Source organism: Cervus canadensis, chromosome 11 (genome assembly GCF_019320065.1).
Source record: "Cervus canadensis isolate Bull #8, Minnesota chromosome 11, ASM1932006v1, whole genome shotgun sequence".
In the NCBI taxonomy this organism is placed as follows: Eukaryota; Metazoa; Chordata; class Mammalia; order Artiodactyla; family Cervidae; genus Cervus; species Cervus canadensis.
This window is the reverse complement of record NC_057396.1, coordinates 39,472,065-39,494,682: the sequence shown is the minus strand read 5'-3', so window position 1 is coordinate 39,494,682 and position 22,618 is coordinate 39,472,065. Positions and strand designations below refer to the sequence as shown.

Here is a 22,618-nt window from a genome sequence, read left to right as displayed (position 1 = left end):
GAGAAAGCACCAATTGGGCTGACTGCTTTTGTTTAAATATATGATTACAGATTCCAGATGGTCCTTCAACAACTGCCTGGCTGTCCTTTCACATTTCTCTAGTACGGTCTCTAACTTTTCTCTCGTCTCAAACTTCCAGTATCCTGCTCACCCCTTAGTTTCAGCTGATAGCCTCACCTCCCACACTTCATTCACGAAGGTGAAGCCAGGATATGTGAACTACCTCATCTTCCCATCCACAAGGCTTTAAGCTCTGCTGCAGTCTGCTCCTTCTTCCCTTCTGTTCTAGAAAAGATAGATCTTGCCCATAACCAGTCAACCTCTTCTCCACGCTCTACATCTTTTTGCCCTCATCTCATCAAGAAATCTACTTCTTTAATCCCCTCCTTTCTCCTATGCTGCAGTCCATGGGGTTGCAAAGAGTCTGACAAGACTGAACAACTGAACTGAACTTTCTGCTATGCTACTGATTGTGTTAATCTGATTATGCCTTGGATCCCCATTTTTAACCCTCCCTAGATCATATTTACTCTGTCAGTCATCCCATTTCTCCATTTCTATTTACAAGAAGCAAAAATTCTTGAGAAGATTGTCAACTTACTGTGTTTCTACCTCCTCAATCCCCATTCCTTCTTTTGAAAGGTGCATGGGAGGTATATTTATTTATTGATTAAAATATTACATTGGATAGTTGATATCTGTTGAGCTTTATTCTGCAGTTCCCACTGTCATGAGTTGGTGGGTAAACCCCTAAATATGGCATTTAGAGCAAGTGCTACACAGAAAACAGAGGACAGTGGTGGTTTTTGTGACTCATAAGGGCATTCATGAAATATATATTGAGTACCTACAATGCACCAGGAATAGGTTTAGGCACTGAGAATGTATCAGTGAAAAGCAGAGGTTTCTGTCCACATGCTGTTTACTCTTCTTTTGGAGAATATAAGAAATAAGCAATGACAATAAAAAGTTAAAAGTATATGTTGGTGATATGTAATATAAGGGAAAATATAGCTGAGAGACTTGGGGCATATATGCAGGGGGATTGTAACTTTAAATAACATGATCAGATAAGGCCCTTCTGAGAAGGTCATTTGAGTAAAGACCTGAGGAAAGTAGAAGAGTTAGCTGGGGAAGAAAGGGTCGAAGGAGAGAGCAGGAGCAAAGGCCTCAGGGAGTGAGCACGCCTGGCTGTGGAGTGACTGCAAGAAACTGCAGACTTCTCAAGGAGTTGGCCTGGAGCTAGATGAGCCAAGGGAGTGACCAAGAGTCATCAAGGAGCCAGACTGTGACAGGCAGGGTTTGGCAGACTTTCCTGTAAAGAGCCAGATAGTAAATATGTGAAGCTTTGCAGGCCACATATGGTTTCTATCACATATTTTTCCTTTAAAAATGTTAAACAACCTTTAAAAAGTGTCGAAGTCTTTTTTTTTTCTGTAGTACAAAGGTCTGGCCCACTGGCCCTAGTCTGCCACCCTCTGAGACCTTATAGACTGTTTTAAAGATTTTGTTTTTACTCTGAGTGAGATGAGAGGCACTGGAGGGTTCTGAGCAGAGGAGTGACAGGGCCTCGTTTAGATTTCAGATGGATCTCTCCTGCTGTTTTGTGGAGAACAGCCGAAGGAGTGGGGAGGGGTGCTGTGTGAAGGAGGAAGCAGGGATGCTAGAGTTTAGATTGTATGTGGGGCAAAATAAACCACCCCATCACTTAGAGACTGAAGCAACAAACTTTTATTGTCACTCATGGTTCTGCGGGCCAGGAATTTGGACAAAGCACAGCGGGACTACCAATTTCTGCTGGGCCTGAAATGTCCCATGTGGTTCCTTCACTCACGTGTGCTCACAGTCAGGGTCTGGCTGCAACAACATTTGGGGTCACAGGTCTGGGGCAGCTTGGCTCCTGCTGTTGGCTGGATTCCTTGGTTCCCCTCCAGATGGTCTGGTAGCCTCTGCCTCTTTTCATGTGGCCTCTCTAACAGGGTAGCCAGACTTCTTATGTGGCGGTGCAGGGCTTCCAGAAGTGTAGGAGTACAAGCTGGAAAGCCTTCTAAAGACTTTGGCTCAGCATCAGTTTTGCCACATTCTCTTTATTTAAAGCAGGTATAGGGCCAGCTTTGATTTGAAGGGAGGAACCATTCAAGGGCATGAATATAGGAGCTGAAGTTCTCTGAGGGCACCAAAGTGAAAGTCCAGCACCACTGAATTGAAAGCTATTTCAGTAATTGAGGCAAGACAACAGGGTGGTTTGGACCTAGGTGTTAGCAACAGAGATGGGAGGAATTCATTGGTTTCTGGATGTGTTTTGAAAGTAGAGTTGAGAGGATTTGCTGGTGGCATTGTATGCAGGTGTGAGACAGACAGTTCAGGGTGACTCGGGTTTTCAAATTGAGCACCTGGAAGAATGTTGTTTACTGAGAAGCAGAAGACTAGGGGAGGGGCACGGTTAGTAGAACTGTTAGTAATTCCACTTTGGAATTTTAAGCTTGAGATTTCTGTTGGACATACAAGTGAGATATCACGGAACAGCTGAATATGTAGGTTTGGAGAGGTCTGTTGTGGATATATAATTTTCAAGTTGTTTCAGGGTATAGATGGTATTTTAAGACCATGAGACAGGATGATGTCACCAAGGCAGCTTGAAAGCAAGAAAGGGAAATTTCCAGGAGGCAGAAATCAAAATGTAGCCCAAAGCTAGTATGCTGAGCAGAATTCAAAGCTGGGACAGGATGGGTCTCAGGATGGGACTTCATGTTGTTATGGCAACAGGAGATGAGGCTTTGGACTTGCTGAGACTTGGACCTGGGATGAAGGTCCCATCATAACATGAAAGAATCTGCTGAAAGTCTCGCAGAGTGAGTCAAAATTAGTACTCTGTGGAGAAATTTCAGAACAGTGTGAACAAGGAGGTGTTCCCAAAACCTTTCAGAGAGAACCATTTTCTACAAAGCCTTAAAGGTAAGACATTGGAATTCTCACCTTTCTCATGGAAAGCTAGGAGGCAATGGAAAAATGCCTCCAAATACTGAGAAAAAAAAATATTTTTTAAGTAGAATTCTAACCCTACCAAGCTATCAAGTGATGGTAGAAAAAATTCTTCAGACATTCAAAGTCTCAAAAAATTTTGCTTCCAATGCATTCTTGGGACATAACAGGAGAATTTGCTCCAGGAAAACAATGGGATAAACCAAAAGAGAGGAAGAATGGGAACTAGGGGACCAGGTCTTTGTCTCGAAAGGGAGGGAAAGGAAGTCCCCAAAACAATGGTGAATGAAAAAGCCAAGATGATGATGATGCTGCAGGCTTAGAGGACAACCAGCTCACACTGGAACCAGTCAGAAGGCTCCAGGGAAGATTTCAAGGAGATGGGATAGATAGCATGACTAAAGGGAAAAAGTATGCTTGAAAGGAGATTCACACAGCTGATGGAATGTTTGAAGATACACTAGGATAAGGACATAGAAGACTAAAGGAAATAAAAATCTAGGCTTTTTAAAAAAGGGGAAACAAAACTAAAAGTTGCCAGTTGATTGTAATATGCATTGTGACTTCAGAGATGTTAAAATGTGAACAAATGTGCATATTAGAATCAAAATCCACTAGTTCATTAGGAAGGGCCTATGAGGGGTAAGAATTTGTTAGTTTTTATATGCTGAGATTCAACTCCCCTAACACTCTTGAATAATAATTTGGCTGAGTCTAAATTTCTTTCAGGGACTTCACTGGTGGTCCAGTGGCTAAGACTTGGCGCTGTCAATGCAGGGGGCCTGGGTTTGATCCCTGGTCAGGGAACTAGATCCCATGTGCTGCAATGAAGGGTTCACATGCTGCAACTAAACATCATGCTTGCTTTGACTAAAAATAAATAAATGAAATAAATTTCTTTCATTCCTAAGACTTTTTCTTCAATTCTGGAAAAAAAATACTCAGTGCTTTTCAAATATTGCTCTTTCTGCTATTTCTTTCAATTCTCTTTCTCTGAAGCTCTTGTTATATGAATATTTCAACCTTTTAATCTGTTCTCCATGTTTTAACTACTGTTACTTTCCATTCTCATGTTATACTGTAAGTGAGTTCTGAGTTCTTTCTTGCAGTTCTCTAATTCACTCTCTGAGTGTGTTCAATCTAGAGTTTCTCCTATTATGGCCTTTTAAAGCTTTTTATCTTTGGCTGCACTGTGACTTGCAGGATCAGATCTTAATCAGGGGTTGAACCCAGGCTCTCCGCAGTCAAAGTGCAGTGTCCTAAAGACTGAGAATTGCCCCATTGGTGACTTTTAGATTTCAATTAGGGTATTTTTCATTTCAAGGATTTCTGATTGGTTATTGTTCATATTGTTTCATTTCAGTCTGTTTTTGCTTAATAATTTCCTCTTGAAATGGAAGGTGTGCATTCACCTCGGAACGTTTTCAACATCCTATTTTAAAGTCTCTTTACACACTTTCACAAATTTCCAGTGGAAATTTGAGAAAATTTCTGATCTGATGGTTAATTTCAAAGGCCATCTCTCTCACCAAGTAGGTTCTTTCATATGTTTTGGAATTATAGTTTGAGTAAGAGAATATTTGTTTTTGTTTGATTTCTCTCTTTTTCTGACTTTCCTTTCATGCCTTCTCAAGATGCCACTGTCTGGCCCTCAACCTAGATAGAGCCAGGAGGATTATGATCCTCCATCCCCAGAGGTTAGGAATGTCATATCTGATCAAGGGCCAGGAGATGACTTGGTCTTTGGTAGGAAGGTGCCCTCACCTCCCCAGACACTAATAAAGCCAGAGTCCAGCTGTTTTGTTTGGGTTGTTTTCACAAACAATGGAGCAGACATAAGCCTCTGGTATCAAGCCATGAGTTTCAGAACCTCCATTAAGGGGAGCACTTGATCCCCATAGTCACTGAATGTGTACCCAACTGCCAATTGGGTTGGCAGTTCCAGCTTCCAGACTTGGAGCCCATAAGCCTGAGACATGGGCCCCACTGATCTTACTGTGTTTCATTTCTGGCTCATGGACGTATATGAGGGTACAGCTAAATTTTTTTTACTTTTAATTTATTTGGCTGCACTGGGCCTTAGTTACGGCATGCAGAATCTTAAGTTGTGGCACCTGGGCTTTAGCTGTGGTATGTGGGGTCTAGTTCCGTGACCAGGGATGGAATCTGAGCCCCCTGCTTCGGGAGCATGCAGTCCTAACCACTGGACCACCAGGGAAGTCCCCAGCTGTATCTTTTTTAAAAAAATAATTTTTATATTTTTAAATGTCATGGCTGGCTATGTGTTTGAAGTAAGGGGTTTGGGGAGATAAAAACTCACTTCCTTGTGTTGAATTTGGCCTCCTCACACCTGCTTTCTGTCCCCCATCCCTCTACTGAAACCACTAAGTCAAAGCCACTGATGATAATGTCCAGGTTGCCAAATGCAGTGTACTTTTCCCTGTCCCGATCGTACCTGACTGTTTGGCAGCTTTGATGTTACTACTTGCTCTGTTCTCAAAACATCCCTCTGCTTGGCTACCCAGCATTCTCCTGATTCTCATTCTCATTGCCCTTTAGCATCTCAATAGATCAGCGGCTTTAAGATATTCCTTTGTCTTCTGCCATTTACTGTTGTTGATGATGGCCTGCTAAAGACTATTCAGCTTCTGTAGGTATTCTTTTTCCATAGATTGTTTTTAAATTTTGTCTCTTATATTTGATGTTCTTCCATTTTACTATAATGTCTAGGGTTGAATTTATTTGTATTTTGCTTAATATTTGTCACCTGAACCTGATGGATAATGTGAATTTGGGTCCCACACTGGTGCAGAACAGGCTTGGGGTCCCAAATTATCATTGGTGATTCCTTTTCTGCCTGTGACCCAGGCCAGTGGAGAACATTCTTGCTCCTTCCCCAGGGTAGTAAGCAGAGCTTTTCTATCCTTCTGTGGGGAGTAGATAGGACTTTTATTCCAATTTCAGATCTTGTCAGGGCTCAAGGCCTCATCTTCTGCTGCCATAACAACATTAAAATCTCACCCCTAATCCCTAAGACCTGTCCTGTCTCAGGTTTGCATTCTGCTTACCGTGATGGCTTTGGGTTCCTATTGATTTCTGGCCCCTGCGAATTTCCCTTTCTCGCTTTCAATGTCAGATACATCTTAAGAAAAAATTATCCAGCATTTTCCTTTGTGTGAGCAGTGAGTTCTGCTTCAGTTCCGTCAGCTTGTCTTGGTTTCTAGACACTGTTTTGGAATACAAAGCCAAGTATTTAACTCTTTCTCCTCACTGGGTTCTTTTGAGTCTTATTTCCTGTGTCAGTAGAGCTCATCTTTAAGATCTAGTACAACTAAGCTGGTGAAAATTGAGTTTTGGTTAATTAAAACCAATGTTTAATACAGTGGGGTTTGGGAATTTCTGACCTTCAGGATAGAGGTCAAGTTCCCCAAACATTTTTAAAAATTGAAGTGTAGTTGATTTACAATATTAATTAGTTTCAAGTGTACAGCATAGTGATTTAGTATTTTTGTAGATTCTTCCCCAAATATTCTGATCCTAAGTATGTTCCTAACTCTACTTCTTATTATCTTCTCCTATACACCCAATCTTTTGATACACCCAAGTACCTGCTATTTTCCAAGTGCCGCTGAAGTTTCTCACATCCATGACCTTTCATATTACCCCTCACCCAAAATACTTAAACAAATTGTTTTTAATTGGAGAATAATTGCTTTACAATGTTGTGTTGGTTTCTGCCGTATAGCAATGTGATTGCTATACTAATGCTATATCAGCTATTAGTATATATATGTAGTATATATATGTCCCCTCCCTCACGAACCTCCCTCCCACTACTCAGAATACTTTTGCCATCACTTCAGGCCAAATCCAAGCTGCGTTTCAAAGTCCGGCTCAGCTGGTGCTCCTGCAAAGACTGGCTGATCCTTCTGGCCTCAAGTTACCTGTGCTTCCTCTGAGTTTCTGTCACTGAGGGAAGCAGTATGAAGTACTGGTTCTTCTACTCTTTAGCGATCTGAGCCTCAATTCTTCTCTTCTTTCTTTCTTTTTTTTTTTTAATATTTGTTTACTTAGGCTGTGCTGGGTCTTAGTTGTGGCATGCTGGATCTTTAAGTGTAGCATACAAACTCTTAGTTGTGGCATGTAGGATCTAGTTCCCTGATCAGGGATTGAACCTGGGCCCCTTGCATTGGGAGTGCAGAGTCTTAGCCACTGGCCCACTAGGGAAATTCTTCAATTTTTCTTATATAAAATGGAGGTACAAATATCTACCCCATGGAGTTCAAGTTTCTTTTGTGACTCTTGCTTTTGAGTGACAGAAAAACCCAAACCAAACTGGCTTCTGATGAAACAGTATTTATTGGTTTATATAGCTGAACCAAATTGGCTTCTGATGAAACAGTATTTATTGGTTTATATAAGTGAAAAGTTGAGGGGCAGAGATGGCTTCAGGCATGGGTGAAGTCCAGGCTCAAATGATACAATCAAGAGTTGGTATCTCTCCTTTCAGTTCTGCTTTTTGCTCTGTCACCTCCAGGCTCAGGTTCAAAGAGTGGCAGCAGTGCCAGAACACACAGTCTTTGTGCTCTAAATCTAGCAGACTAATTTGGAATCTCTTTCTCAGAAGTCCTAACTAGAAGTTTCCCTGGATGACCAGTGGATTAGGACCCTGTGCTTTCACTGCTGAGGCCCGGGTTGGATCCCTGGTCAAGGGACTAAGATCCCACAAAACTTGCAGTGTGACCAAAAACAAAGAAATCCCAATTGAAACTTCATTGCCCTCAGTGAGTGAGTCCCTGAGGTGGTCACCAATGGCTAGGAGAACACCATGCTTGGATTGGCTGGGGCCTGGGAAACTTGTTCTGGCAGTAGGACACAGGATCAGAGTGGGTGGGTGGAGTTTCTTCCCTGAGAAGTTAGGGTACATTTAACCCAAAGGGGGAAACGATGCTGAATGAGAGTCATGGCAGATGTCCACCACAAGTTTGTCAAGGAGCAAGTGAGATAATATAAGGAAACTGACTTCAGAAATCCCCATTCAAATATAAATGATGATTATTCTTTGGTTATCTCTCTCTGTGGCATGTATCACTTTCTTCCTTCAATTACAGTCATCAAATTCATGCTTTATCTCCTTTACTGCACCCTGAGCAGCTAAAGAGCAGAATCTGTGTCCTGGGCAGATCCTGGGGGGGTATTTCACTATTTCTGACTCAGCACAAAGAAAATAGAAAGTACTCAAAAATTGATTATGGGTTAACTGAATGAGCCTAAAATCCCAAACATTTCCCAGAATTGTGCTAATGCCTAGGCCAAACTCTTGAAGGACTGGGGAACTTTACGCTTTCAGTGTAGTCATAGGCAAGTCAGCTCTAACTTTTTTCATAGTGTCTGGAGGGGTAGGTGGGTACATGCTCATTTGCTTCAGTGGTACTGACTCTTTGCAGGAGAGGAGCTACTGTAACCTTATGGGATTCTCCAGGCAAGAATATTGGAGTGGTTTGCCATGCTCTTCTCCAGGGGATCCTCCCAACCCAGGGATCGAACACATGTCTCTTGCATTGCAGGCAGATTCTTTATCCACTGAATCACCTGGGAAACCCCTGGGAGGGTAGGGTGAGAAATAATTTCAGGAAGATGTGTCCTTGTGTTGATTTGTTGACCTGGCCAACCTAAGGCCATTGAAAGAAAAGAAAAGTCCTTCTGGTTTGTTTACTTATTTGATTTCTGGTTTATTTTTCTCTTCCTGCCCTCACAATTAGTGGGGAATGGGCTTCAAGAAAGTACGGACTGAATGAAAGAATTTCCCAAAGGCACTGATCAGCAGGACAGGTTTGGGGCTCCCTCCTGCTTCTTGAGACCTGTGTGTCCAGGAATTTTCTAGTTTAATTAAAGGAACTGGATATCAGATATAGTTGAGCAGCTGGAAGCCCAGCCCAGTGAATCTCTTCTGTGTCTCTGAGATTGTATTCATTTCCTTGGATTTCCTATCTGAACATAGAGACTGGAGCTACTGGGGCCATACTGGAGTTTAGGAAATGAACTCTCAAGAGAGGGGATGAAGGATCCAAAGCACATCTTTTTAAAATTTTTTAATGTTTATTTATTTGACTGCATTGGATCTTAGTTGCAGTGGGATCTTCATTGCGTCATGCACAGTCTTTCATTGCAGTGCACAGACTCTAGGTATAGCACATGGGCTACAGAGCGCACAAGCTCAGTAATTGTGGCTGACGGACTTAGCTGCTCCATGGCATGTGGGATCTTAGTTCCCCAACCAAGGATTGAACCCATGTCCGCTGCATTGCAGGGCGGATTCTTTAACCACTGGACCATCAGGGAAATCCTTCAAATCACACATTTTTTTGTATGTTTTTTGGTAATTTTATTTATTTATTTGGCTGCGCTGGGTCTTAGTTGCAGCACACAGGAACTTTTAGTTGTGACATGTGAACTCTTAGTTGTGACATGTGGGATCTAGTTCCTTGATCAGGGATCGAACCCAGGCCTCCTACATTAGGAACATGGAATCTTAAGTTGCTGGACCACCAAGGAAGTCCCCCACATCACCTCTTAAAATAGTTTACAGGGGACTCCTGCTCCAAAGTTGGCCTGGACCTCATTTTTTGACTGATTTTGCAATAAAAATACCAAGTCTTCAGTCACAGTTGTTAAGTAGGAAAGGTGATATGGCTTATTGTTGTTCAGTCACTCAGTTGTGTCCGACTCTTTGCATCCCCATGGACTGCAGCACGCCAGGCTTCCCTGTCCTTCACCATCTCCCGGAACTTGCTCAAACTCATGTCCATCGAGTCGGTGATGCCATCTAACCATCTCATCCTCTGTTGTCCACTTCTCCTCATGCCTTCAATCTTTCCCAGCATCAGGGTCTTTTTTAATGAGTTGGCTGTTCACATCAGGTCACCAAAGTATTGAAGCTTCAGCATCAGTCCTTCCAATGAATATTCAGGACTGATCTCCTTTTTTTTTTTTTTTTTTTGTTGCACATTTTTTTTTTTTTTTTAATAAGGCCAGGTGTGATTACTTACAAAGAAAAAATTAATAAATAACAAGGTGAAAAGTAATGGTTGAACAAGGACAATAAAGAACAGTTATTGAGGATACAAAGCCTTTAAGCCAGTAATTTGAGTAAGGTATCAAAGTTATCTTGGAAAATGTCTTTTTTGTTTCTGTAAGCAGTACTTCTTTTCAAATGGTAATTGCTCTGTTTCAAGGTGTCTTTATTTTTTTATTTTTTTAATTTTTTTTAATTTTTTTATTAGTTGGAGGCTAATTACTTCACAACATTTCAGTGGGTTTTGTCATACATTGATATGAATCAGCCATAGATTTACACTTATTCCCCATCCCGATCCCCCCTCCCACCTCCCTCTCCACCCGATTCCTCTGGGTCTTCCCAGTGCACCAGGCCCGAGCACTTGTCTCATGCATCCCACCTGGGCTGGTGATCTGTTTCACCATAGATAGTATACATGCTGTTCTTTTGAAACATCCCACCCTCACCTTCTCCCACAGAGTTCAAAAGTCTGTTCTGTATTTCTGTGTCTCTTTTTCTGTTTTGCATATAGGGTTATCGTTACCATCTTTCTAAATTCCATATATATGTGTTAGTATGCTGTAATGTTCTTTATCTTTCTGGCTTACTTCACTCTGTATAATGGGCTCCAGTTTCATCCATCTCATTAGGACTGGTTCAAATGAATTCCTTTTGACGGCTGAGTAAAATTCCATGGTGTATATGTACCACAGCTTCCTTATCCATTCATCTGCTGATGGGCATCTAGGTTGCTTCCATGTCCTGGCTATTATAAACAGTGCTGCGATGAACATTGGGGTGCATGTGTCTCTTTCAGATCTGGTTTCCTCAGTGTGTATGCCCAGAAGTGGGATTGCTGGGTCATATGGCAGTTCTATTTCCAGTTTTTTAAGGAATCTCCACACTGTTTTCCATAGTGGCTGTACTAGTTTGCATTCCCACCAACAGTGTAAGAGGGTTCCCTTTTCTCCACACCCTCTCCAGCATTTATTGCTTGTAGACTTTTGGATAGCAGCCATCCTGACTGGCGTGTAATGGTACCTCATTGTGGTTTTGATTTGCATTTCTCTGATAATGAGTGATGTTGAGCATCTTTTCATGTGTTTGTTAGCCATCTGTATGTCTTCTTTGGAGAAATGTCTGTTTAGTTCTTTGGCCCATTTTTTGATTGGGTCATTTATTTTTCTGGAATTGAGCTGCAGGAGTTGCTTGTATATTTTTGAGATTAATCCTTTGTCTGTTTCTTCATTTGCTATTATTTTCTCCCAATCTGAGGGCTGTCTTTTCACCTTACTTATAGTTTCCTTTGTAGTGCAAAAGCTTTTAAGTTTCATTAGATCCCATTTGTTTAGTTTTGCTTTTATTTCCAATATTCTGGGAGGTGGGTCATAGAGGATCTTGCTGTGATTTATGTCGGAGAGTGTTTTGCCTATGTTCTCCTCTAGGAGTTTTATAGTTTCTGGTCTTACATTTAGATCTTTAATCCATTTTGAGTTTATTTTTGTGTATGGTGTTAGAAAGTGTTCTAGTTTCATTCTTTTACAAGTGGTTGACCAGTTTTCCCAGCACCACTTGTTAAAGAGGTTGTCTTTTTTCCATTGTATATCCTTGCCTCCTTTGTCAAAGATAAGGTGTCCATAGGTTCGTGGATTTATCTCTGGGCTTTCTATTCTGTTCCATTGGATCTATATTTCTGTCTTTGTGCCAGTACCATACTGTCTTGATGACTGTGGCTTTGTAGTAGAGTCTGAAGTCAGGCAGGTTGATTCCTCCAGTTCCATTCTTCTTTCTCAAGATTACTTTGGCTATTCGAGGTTTTTTGTATTTCCATACAAATTGTGAAATTCTTTGGTATAGTTCTGTGAAAAATACCGTTGGTAGCTTGATAGGGATTGCATTGAATCTATAGATTGCTTTGGGTAGAATAGCCATTTTGACAATATTGATTCTTCCAATCCATGAACACGGTATGTTTCTCCATCTGTTTGTGTCCTCTTTGATTTCTTTCATCAGTGTTTTATAGTTTTCTATGTATAGGTCTTTTGTTTCTTTAGGTAGATATACTCCTAAGTATTTTATTCTTTTTGTTGCAATGGTGAATGGTATTGTTTCCTTAATTTCTCTTTCTGTTTTTTCATTGTTAGTATATAGGAATGCAAGGGATTTCTGTGTGTTAATTTTATATCCTGCAACTTTACTATATTCATTGATTAGCTCTAGTAATTTTCTCGTAGAGTCTTTAGGGTTTTCTATGTAGAGGATCATGTCATCTGCAAACAGTGAGAGTTTCACTTCTTCTTTTCCTATCTGGATTCCTTTTACTTCTTTTTCTGCTCTGATTGCTGTGGCCAAAACTTCCAACACTATGTTGAACAGTAGTGGTGAGAGTGGGCACCCTTGTCTTGTTCCTGATTTCAGGGGAAATGCTTTCAATTTTTCACCATTGAGGGTGATGCTTGCTGTGGGTTTGTCATATATAGCTTTTATTATGTTGAGGTATGTTCCTTCTATTCCTGCTTTTTGGAGAGTTTTAATCATAAATGAGTGTTGAATTTTGTCAAAGGCTTTCTCTGCATCTATTGAGATAATCATATGATTTTTATCTTTCAATTTGTTAATGTGGTGTATTACATTGATTGATTTGCGGATATTGAAGAATCCTTGCATTCCTGGGATAAAGCCCACTTGATGTGGTGTATGATTTTTTTAATATGTTGTTGGATTCTGTTTGCTAGAATTTTGTTAAGGATTTTTGCATCTATGTTCATCAGTGATATTGGCCTGTAGTTTTCTTTTTTTGTGGCATCTTTGTCAGGTTTTGGAATTAGGGTGATGGTGGCCTCATAGAATGAGTTTGGAAGTTTACCTTCTTCTGCAATTTTCTGGAAGAGTTTGAGTAAGGTAGGTGTTAGCTCTTCTCTAAATTTTTGGTAGAATTCAGCTGTGAAGCCATCTGGTCCTGGGCTTTTGTTTGCTGGAAGATTTTTGATTACAGTTTCGATTTCCTTGCTGTGATGGGTCTGTTAAGATCTTCTATTTCTTCCTGGTTCAGTTTTGGAAAGTTATACTTTTCTAAGAATTTGTCCATTTCATCCAAGTTGTCCATTTTATTGGCATAGAGCTGCTGGTAGTAGTCTCTTATGATCCTTTGTATTTCAGTGTTGTCTGTTGTGATCTCTCCATTTTCATTTCTAATTTTGTTAATTTGGTTCTTCTCTCTTTGTTTCTTAATGAGTCTTGCTAATGGTTTGTCAATTTTGTTTATTTTTTCAAAAAACCAGCTTTTAGCTTTGTTGATTTTTGCTATGGTCTCTTTAGTTTCTATTGCATTTATTTCTGCCTTAATTTTTAAGATTTCTTTCCTTCTGCTAACTCAGGACTGATCTCCTTTAGGACTGACTGGTTGGATCTCCTTACAGTCCAAGGGACTTTCAAGAGTCTTCTCCGACACCACAGTTCAAAAGCATCAGTTCTTTGGCACTCAGCCTTCTTTATGGTCCAACGCTCACATCCATACATGACTGCTGGAAAAACCATAGCTTTGACTTGACAGACCTTTGTTGACAAAGTAATGTCTCTGTTTTTTAATGCCCTATCTGTGTTGTCATAGCTTTTCTTCCAAGAAGCAAGTGTCTTTTATTTTCATGGCTGCAGTCACCATCTGCAGTGATTTTGGAGCCCCCAAAAATAAAGTCTGTCACTGTTTCCATTGTTTCCCCATTTATTTGCCATGAAGTGATGGGACCGGATGCCATGATCTTAGTTTTTGAATGTTGAGTTTTAAGCCAGCTCTTTCACTCTCCTCTTTCACCTTCATCAAGAAGCTCTTTAGTTCCTCCTTGCTTTCTGCCATTAGGGTGGTATCATCTGCATATCTGAGATTATTGATATTTCTTCCTGAAATCTTGATTCCAGCTTGTTCTTCATCCAGGCTGGTATTTCTCATGATGTACTCTGCATATAAGTTAAATAAGCAGGGTGACAATATACAGCCTTGACATACTCCTTTCCCAATTTGGAACCAGTCCATTGTTCCATGTCCAGTTCTAACTTTTGCTTCTTAACTTGCATACAGATTTCTCAGGAGGCAGATCAGGTGGTCTGGTATTCCGATCTCTTTAAGAATTTTCCACAGTTTGTTGTGATCTACATAGTCAAAGACTTTAGCATAGTCAATGAAGCAGAAGTAGATGTTTTTTGGAATTCTCTTGCTTTTTCTATGATCCAGCAGATGTTGGCAATTTGATCTCTGGTTCCTCTGCCTTTTCTAAATCCAGCTTGAACATCTGGGAGTTCTCGATTCATGTACTGTTGAAGCTTACTTTGTAGAATTTTGAGCATTACTTTGTTAGCACGTGGAATGAGTGCAATTGTGTGGTAGTTTGAACATTCTTTGGCTTTGCCCTTTGGGACTGGAATGAAGACTGACCTCTTCCAATCCTGTGGCCACTGCTGAGTTTTCCAAATCTGCTGGCTTGTTGAATGCCACACTTTCACAGCATCATCTTTTAGGATTTGAAATAGCTCAGCTGGAATTCCATCACCTCCACTAGCTTTGTTTGTAGTGATGCTTCGTAAGGCCCACTTGACTTTGCACTCTAAGATATCTGGCTCTAGATGAGTGATCACACCATCGTGATTATCTGGGTCATGAAGATCTTTTTTGTATAGTTCTTCTGTGTATTATTACCACCTCTTCTTGATATTTTCTGCTTCTGTTAGGTTTATACTGTTTCTGTCCTTTATTGTGCCCATCTTTGCATAAAATATTCCTTTGGTATCTCTAATTTTATTGAAAAGATTTCTAGTCTTTCCCATTCTGTTGTTTTTCTCTATTAATTTTCATTGTTCACTTAGGAAGGCTTTCTTATCTCTCCTTGCTATTCTTTGAAACCCTGTATTCAGATGGGCATATCTTTCCTTTTCTCCTTTGCCTTTTGCGTCTCTTCTTTCCTCAGCTATTTGTAAGCCTCCTCAGACAATCATTTTGCCTTTTTGCATTTCTTTTTCTTAGGGATGGTTTTGGTCCGCCTCCTGTTCAGTGTTATGAACCTCCATCCATAGTTCTTCAGGCCCTCTGTCTATCAGATCTAATCCCTTGAATCTTTTGATTTGGCTTAACATATAAATATATGGAAGCTGTAGGGACCCACTAATTTTCAAGCTGGCCCTCTTCTATTGTAGCAATAATGCTAATCCAAGAACTTGGGCCCTATCATGGCAGAAACAACAGGGACAGTTTTTTAGAGAAGGATAGTTACATGATTACATGTATATTGAATATGGACATAAGCACTTGACTAAATTGTAGAATCATTGTTGGAAATAGTGTTGTCGCTCCTCTATATCAAAGAAAGTTGCAGGTTGGTGGGGGAGTGGGAATGAAAATTGTCCGTGGGCGCTGTTAGTAGGTTAGGAGTCACCAAAGGAAAATCTGAGTGGATGAGTCAGTAGCTCCCAGTCTGCTGCTTGGCAAGCTTGAGCTCACAGGCTAGGTGTAGCTTAAAAGGAACTCCCTCTTCACTTCCTGGACTCTCCAAGTCACTACAGATTCATTTCTGGAAGGATACCCCTTGACCTTACCACCTGCATGTCTCTGTCACTTCCCCAGTTGGCATTTTCTGTCTTTTCCTGACACTGGCTTCCTCTTTGGTCTCAGCAGAGTTCTCATGACTTTTTTGCGTAATGCTCTTCTTGCTTGAACCTGCTGCTTGATTTCTCCTTCCCACAGGTAGCCACAGGTGTTCTGCCCACGGGACCTGTAGCAGCATGGCCTGAGAGAAATGGCCTAGACCTGGAAGCTACACAGAGGTGGGTTCTAATCCTGGTTCTGCCATTTATTTAACAGGATGAACTTGAGCAAGATATTTCATTTCTCTGAAGTCTCAATTTCCTCATCTGTGAAATGGGGATAATTTATCTTACTGGGTTTCTGTGAGGACTGGATAAGTTAAAGACCTAGGATAGTGAGCAGGTTGACCCTTGGTCAGTGGCCGCTGTTACTGAAAGGGAAGAGCAGACTGGCAGGGACGCACTGCACAAACATCACCTCTGTGTCACCAGTGATAGCATCTGACCAACAGAATCAGGCGTTTACACTGGGGGAAACTTCCTGCATAGATGGAGCCTCCACTTCCTCATTTGTAACCTGCTCTAATGTTTCACAGTCTGTTGGTCCGGAAATTGTTCTTAATATCTAAGTTCCTCCTACTACCATGTGTCATATCACAGTTTTTAAAAAATGACACACAAATAGACTTATGAAAATGAGCAGAGTTTTCTATGAGTCAGAGGCATTCACAGGCCTTGGATTTACTCTTATCTTCAAGAAACCAGGGAATGCTTGTTGTGTGACCCCTGCAGACCAGGGACTGTGCTGGGCTATGCTGGAAGCTCCAGAGAGGTATGACAAGACTCTCTTGAGACTCATGTGCCATTTGGGCCAGTGGTCAAAGTCTTTCTCTCTCTCTTTTAATTTTTCGGTTGCAAGTGAATGACTGATCCTGATTTATAAAATCTGGGAACACAATAAAGGAATTTAGTAGGACTGATCATGTTGGTAACTAATCATAAATACCCAATTTGGCTCTGGCAAGGATTGAAATAAAAATTTTGTCTTCGTGTTTGATATTTAAGCAGATGACACTGATCAGCTGCATGCAACAGATTATTTTGTTCAACTGTGCATGTGCATTTTGCAGCTCATCCTTGCTGGGCTATTGTTATGGATTACATCTTTTCGGCTATGTGGCGCCAAATTTCAGTATATGAGCAGCTCCTGTGAGAAGGAAATGTTTGCACAGTTCCACATATATCCATCCTATGGACGTGCTTTAAACCTACCAGCTGAGGTTGCAAACTGATACTCTATGCACCACAGATAGCTTGTAGAGGTATTCTATTTGGCCCCACAGTGTTTTGTTTTTAAAATTGAATTGGTTGGAGACTTCCCTGGTGGCCCCATGATAAAGAATCCACCCTGCAATGCAGGGGATGTGGGTTCGATTCCTAGTTGGGGAACTAAGATCCCACATGCTGCATGCCACAACAGTCAAGCCTGAGAACCACAACTAGAGAATCCATGTGCCACATCGAGAAGATTCCAAATGATGCAATGAAGATCCTGCATGCCACAAGTAAGACTCAACACAGACAAATAAATATTTAAAAAATTGAATTGGTTGCCCTAATCTAAAACTTCATATGATTCACATGATCCAGTTTTTTGGTTTTTCTTGAAAAAGGGAAGATTTGGCAACAATAAAGCTGCATTTCCTCACCATAGCATCACTGGGTTTGAGTAGCGATGCTGCCTGTAGATGGGGGCACCATTCCCTACTGTTTCATTTCCACTCATTTTCCTTCATGTATGGACCCTGCCTGGGCCCTGAAGGCATTTGAACTGGGGACTCCTGGTCTGTGAAGTCTCCTTTGGTTGTTGATAAAAGAGCATAGCTACTAGTGATCTGTTCCTTTGGGCTCTCAAACTTCTTGCCCTACACCAGAAACCAGTGTTTGTGATTCCTATAGATACCAGCAGAAATCAGTTGTTTGTGATTCCTTCCCTGAGTTTATAATAAACGTTACAGGTGAAGACATGTGTCATGTTACCAGTAGGTTCTCTTACGAGGATCAAGGGTATGAAGCTCTCTTTGCAATTTGCCTTGCCACACTATTTCTAGGTTCTTCAGAGTCCAGGGGATTTCTTTCTGTGCAGAGAAACATTTTCTACAACTTCCAGTCTAACTGATGCTCAGTTTATCAAATTTATATGCCTAATCAATGGACAAAACTAATAAATTTTTAAAGCTTCTCAAAATAAAGTTTTACATTTAAATCCTATTATAAAATGTTTGTTTTGGCTGGAAATAACAGAACGCCCTGAAGGGGGGTGGGCTGCGGGCATGGTGCCCCTGGGCTGCAGCTCCACTGCGTTAAGATCCTCTTGGTTCTGCCCTTCTCTGTGGGCTGGCACCACCCACAGGCTTGTAGCATTGTGGCTGCTGCAATGACATTGTCATATCCAGACACAAGAATTCAGAGAAAGCAAGACTCTTACTTCCCTTATTTGTAACTGTGGAAAACTCCCAGAAGCTCTCTGGGGACTTAACTCCCATCTCATTGGCCAGAGTTGTGTCACATGCCTGTTCCTAAACCAGTCACTGGTGAGGAGAATGGGATGGCCAGTTGGCTTTTACTAATTATCCCAGAGTGGAATGACTGTTGAGAAGTCCATCCTAATGATCACCACATCACTTACTTAAATTCCCCTAACCAATCCGAGTAATAATCACAAATCCAGTAAGACTAATTCCTCAAACATCTGAAACATCCCAACACACCAAATAGCAGACAGAAACGTGAAAACAAAATACTCACAAAGGCTATAACCACATTTAAGTCTGAATTGTTAAAACTATGGATTTAATTTCTTTTTCATTACTTCTATGCTTATTCATGGATATAATACTTATTTAGATACTTTTTTTAGGTTACAGTGATTTTACTAGACCTCAAATTAAAATAATACTATTTCATACTGGCCAGGGTTGTAGGTTATTTATGTAGGTTGGGGTTATTTAAAATAAAAAAAAGTTTAAAAAAAAATAAATAAATAAAGTTCATTTATTTGGCAGTGCCAGGTCTTAGTGTGGCACATGGGGTCTTCAATCTTCATTGCAACATGCAGGACCTTTAGTTGAGGCATGTGGGATCCAGTTCCCTGACCAGGGATCAAATCTGGGCCCCCTGCATTGGAAGTGCAGTGCAGAATCTTAACCACTGGACTAGCAGGGAAGTCTTGGGGTTACTTATAATTGATTCTTGGCTGGAGCAGAGGATTTGGTGACATCTTCTAAACTTGAGCTAGTGTGCATGAGTCTGCCCTCCTCCCTTTTATTGTAACAGCTTTACTGAGATAAGATTTACATACCATATCATTCACCATTTAAAGTATACAATTCGATAGCTTTTAGTATACTCACAGAGTTGTGCTACCATCACGCAATCAATTTTAGAGCATTTTCATCATGGCAATGGGAAATTCATTAGGAGTCACTCCCCACTTCCCTCCTCTTCCAAGTCCCAGGCAACCAGCAGAGACGGCATTTTCTGTCTCTATAGATTTGCCTATTTTGGACACTTTGTTCAAATGGAACCATTTGTGGAGGCTCTCCTGTATGGAGGTGGGACCCTTTTAATCATTAAACACTTCACATGCTCCATCAGTGGCATTTGTCATGTCTCTCTGTTTCACGTGCTTCCCAGGTGGCACTAGTGGTAAAGAATCCGCCTGCCAATCCTCTTGTGAGATGTAAGGGATGTGGGTTTGATTCCTGGGTTGGGAAGATCCCCTGGAGGAGGGCATGGCAACCCACTCCAGTATTTTTGCCTGAAGATTCCCATAGACAGAGGAGCCTGGTGGGCTATAGTGCATAGGTCATAAAGAATCAGACACAACTGAAGTGACTTAGCACACACACATCCCTTTTATAGGGGGATTTCCTGAAATGATGTAGTTTTGCTTAGTTAGTGCAGGTATACCTCATTTTATTGTGCTTTACTTATTGCACTTCACAGATACTGTGAGTTTTATAAATTGAAGGTTTGTGGCAACCTTACATTGAACAAGTCTGTTGGTTCACAATATTTCAGACTTTTTCATTATTATATTTTTATGGTGATATGTGAACACTGATTTTTTATATTATCTACTTTTACTATTGTATAAAGATTATGACTCACGGAAGTCTCAGGTGACAGCAGCTTATAGCAATAAAGTACTTTGTAATTAAAGTAGGTACAGTGGGTTTTTTTGGCAATGCTGTTGCACAAGTAGACTACAGTATAGTGTGAACATAACTTTTCTATGCACTAGGAAAACCAAAAAATTCATGTGATTTACCTTATTGCATAGTCACTCATAGACTCTCCTTTATTGCATATTTGCTTTATTGCAGTATATGATTTATTGTGATAGCCAGAAGTGAATTTAACCCGCAGTATCTCTGAGGTATGCTTGTATTATATAATTAGTTGTGCTGCCTTTGTTATATATTTACACAGTTGTTTGGAATGACTGGAAATATAAGCATTCACTCCCTTCTTTTCTTCCTTCATGCCTTCCTTCTTTTCTTCCTTTCACGAATAAGCTTTGAGCATCTTCTCTGTGTCAGGTATTATGGCAGTCACTTGAAATCCAACACAGAACATGTGGGTAAACCATTCCCCTCATGGACTTAGAGTTGGGTAGATGTCCTGTCCTTTCTGCTGATGACTTGAAAAGGTCTCGACATGTGGGTGCTGCTGAGCACCACTTGAGAACTGTTCAGGGTCCTCAGAATAGCTTCCTGATCTCTCTCATATGTCCAGTCTTCCCTTAGCTCTCCTAATATCTAAGCTTTGACATACGATCTTCAGGTGTATACTTACCACCATTTATGCAAACTTTTCCATACATAGTTAATTATCTTATTATCACAATAACAACTCATGAAATATGTATCAGATTTGCTTTGTTACCAAATTTTATTTGATTACAACACTAAGCTGTTCATTTGTTTCATATTTATACCTACATTATTCCCCCAAAAGGATCAAAATTGAAGCAGAGCACATGTCATTTCTAAATAACCAAGGTATAGATGTTAACAGCTAAGAAAATCTTTCTTACAGTTGAGCCCTAAATTCATTTCAGACCAAAAAAAGAATGCAAACAAATTTGCATCCATGAAGAGACTTCTGAGTGGTGATAGATGATTCAAATAAAGATTATAAAAGAGAAGAACTTATAATCATAGATTTGGTGAGGAGTTAAAAATTAAGGATGTAGAATGTATATTAAATTATTATATTCATATATTAGAATAAGTAAGAGTTGGATAAAAGTGGAAAGATTTAATGCAAATTGATGGGGACTCAGGAAGAAAAATACTTTTCAACTTTGTCACCTGTAAACAACTTTACTCACTACCAAATTGATTTGCACACCCAATATCCAGATTTTGGATTCTACTATGCTCCTTTAAAAAAAGCCTCGACTTTAAAAAATATACATATATATTAATTATTTGGTGCTCCAGGTCTTAGTTGTGGCATGTGGTCTGGTTCCTTGACCAGGGTGTTTAACTCCTGCCGCTTGCATTGGGAACATGGAGTCTTAGCCTCTGAACCACCAGGGAAGTTCCCAAGACTTTTTAAAGCATAGTTAATTCCGTGTCTTGGAACAGGGGAAAACCAGGGAGGGCTCATAATATCTGAGAAAATGATACTTCCAAAAAAACTTGAAATAGTACTGACTGGACATTGAAGCCAATATAACAGGGCTCTCAATGGCCATGTTGTCTCTTTGACCATCAAAAAAGAATAATAATTATAGTTAATTAACATTTCTAAAGTCCATGATTCAAAGTGAAAGTTTTAAAGAAGCACATAAAAAGGTAATTATAATGCCAAAGGAGGCTAAATATAATAAAATACATTTAAATTCTTATTAATTTTCAAAGTAGGTGTTAATATTTTTGGCTGCTTTGATTCTTCTGGTAGGTATATTCTGTGTATTTCTGGGGCTTAGGGCAGGCCACCCCAAAATGCTCTTCATAGCATATAGGTTATTTTGAATAAAGTTATGTAAGAAATGGCCAACATAAGAGGGACATTTTGACCTCCCCTCATTCCCCCTGAAAGCAGGAAATAGATTTCTCATGTGAAAGGTGCCCTCCCTGCATCTGGAGGCAGAAGGAGACCCTATCCCTAGAGATAAGGAATTCAGGCCAAGAATCCTGAACAGACAAATCCTAAACAAACCTTGTTACTTCTTTAATTTACTACCTCAAGCCCAAACTCTGTTTAGATTCTTCACTAACTGAGCGTCCAAAACCAAAAATTCTTTGTCCTGTCACTTCTTCACAAATTTATTGTTTTGTTTTGTTTTTATCTAAAAAGTATAAAAGTTGCTTGCCTTGGCCAATTCTTAGGTCCCATTTCTATGGCATCTCCATGTGCATGAATTAAAATGTTTCATTTTGCCTGTTAATCTATTTTATCTCATTTTTATTATTAGTCCCACTGGAATTCAAGAGGGATAAGGTGGAAATATCAGTTTCCAGGAGAAATATCAATAACCTCAGATATGCAGACGACACCACCCTTATGGCAGAAAGCAAAGAGGAACTGAGGAGCCTTTTGATGAAAGTGAAAAAGGAGAGTGAAAAAGCTGACTTAAAACTCAACATTCAGAAAACTAAAATCATGGCATCTGCTTCCATCACTTCATGGCAAATAGATGGGGAAGCAGTGACAGACTTTGTTTTTTTGGGCTCCAAAATCACTGCAGATGGTGACTGCAGCCATGAAATTAAAAGATGCTTGCTCCTTGGAAGAAAAGTTATGACCAACCTAGACAGCATATTAAAAAGCAGAGACATTGGTTTGCCAACAAGGGTCCGTCTAGTCAAAGCTTTGGTTTTTCCGGTAGTCATGTATGGATGTGAGAGTTGGACTATAAAGAAAGCTAAGTGTCGAAGAACTGATGCTTTTGAACTGTGGTGTTGGAGAAGACTCTTGAGTCCCTTGGACTTC

At 40.3% G+C, this 22,618-nt stretch overlaps 1 long non-coding RNA gene across 2 annotated transcripts in view; it reads left to right on the top strand.

The window, feature by feature from the left end:
• Positions 1 to 22,241, top strand: part of LOC122449507 — a 56,554-nt gene extending 34,313 nt beyond the window's left edge. For both annotated transcript variants that reach the window (XR_006271962.1, XR_006271963.1), the window contains 2 exons: positions 15,771 to 15,850; positions 22,101 to 22,241. This is a non-coding gene — a long non-coding RNA (uncharacterized LOC122449507). The remainder of the gene's footprint in view (positions 1 to 15,770; positions 15,851 to 22,100) is intronic.
• Positions 22,242 to 22,618: the final 377 nt, after the last annotated feature.